The following is a 1,282-nucleotide window of genomic DNA, read 5'->3' as shown; positions in this document are numbered from 1 at the left end:
GTATGTATCTGTCTGTGTGTGTGTGCGCGCGCGCACGTGTGTGTGTGTATCTGTCTGTTACTGGGTAGAGGGGTGAGTCTGACTCAATCTCTGAACTAAGTGCTAGGGTAGATACAAGATAATCTGGTTGGACACAGTCCCTTCTCCTCATGGGGCTCCCAGTCTAAAGCAGAGGATTTAATCCCCATTATACAGATAAGGAAATTGAGGCCCAGAGACGGGAAGTGACTTGCCTAAAGTCACACAGCAGACATGTGGAAGAGCAAGGACCTAGGTCCTCTGACTCACAGGCCTGCACTCTTCCCACTAGGCCATGCTGCTCCACTGTCTTATTCGGAAGTGTCTGACCCATCATGAGGACCTAGTGCCCACTCAGTATGTACAGAATTAAGAGAAAATGCTACAGGTGGGAATACCTACATGCTGAGGTCAAAATTGAGAGGCTATGACCAGCGGCGAAGAAAATGAACTGGGGAAAGCCTTTTGGCCTAGTGAAAAGAGCTTGGACCTGAGAACTGCTATGCCACCTTGGGCAAGTCATTTTGCTTCTCTGTCTCTCTGTTTCCTTATCTGGAAAAAGGGGATTTCCTCATTTGTAAATGTGAATAAAAACTGTGAGCCCCATGTGGGACGGGGACAGCATCCAACCTGAATATCTTTATCTAGTCCAGTACTTCCTCTCTCAAGGTCAAACCTGGAGAGTTCTCAGTACTCTACCAGTCTTGACTACAGGAGGGAGAGTCAGGCAGAGGCCTGTCCATTCCATCCCTAGCTTGGGCAGTGGCTAGTGAGTGGAAGGCAATCTGCTCCAAGTCAAAATTCACCTGTGCTGGGCAGCAGCGGCACGGGAGAGAGTCAAAGCTTCCGTATTTTTACCAAGAAAGCTATATGGATCCACTACCAGAACGACTGCAGATGGAGGTGGGGCATTCTGGGAGAGATGTGTCTGTGGCGTCGCTATGAGTCGAAGACGACTCGATGGTGTGACAAGACAAAATTCCAGTACTTAGAGCAGTGCTTGGCACGTAGCATTTAACAAATATTATTATTATTGTTGTTGTTATAATTATATCAGGAGGGTTTTGAACATGGGGAGCAGAGCCTTAGGTCTCACTCTGCTCCCTTTCTCTGGCTGCCTCTCTCCGTTCCCTCTCCTAGGCTCTCTCAATCAATCATTCAATAGCATTTATTAAGCACTTACTCTGTGCAGAACACTGTACTTGGAAGTGCTTGGAAGAGGACAATAGAGTTAGTCGACATGATCCTTGCCTTCAAGAAGCTT

General features: G+C 47.5%; 1 non-coding gene across 1 annotated transcript; it reads left to right on the top strand.

The window, feature by feature from the left end:
* Positions 1–676: 676 nt before the first annotated feature.
* Positions 677–814, top strand: LOC114807125. Its single transcript, XR_003755178.1, has one exon. It is a non-coding gene; the product is annotated as a small nucleolar RNA SNORA7 (small nucleolar RNA).
* The last annotated feature ends 468 nt before the right edge of the window (positions 815–1,282 follow it).

Source organism: Ornithorhynchus anatinus, chromosome X1 (assembly GCF_004115215.2).
Source record: "Ornithorhynchus anatinus isolate Pmale09 chromosome X1, mOrnAna1.pri.v4, whole genome shotgun sequence".
NCBI lineage: Eukaryota > Metazoa > Chordata > Mammalia > Monotremata > Ornithorhynchidae > Ornithorhynchus > Ornithorhynchus anatinus.
This window is presented reverse-complemented; position numbering and strand designations above follow the sequence as displayed.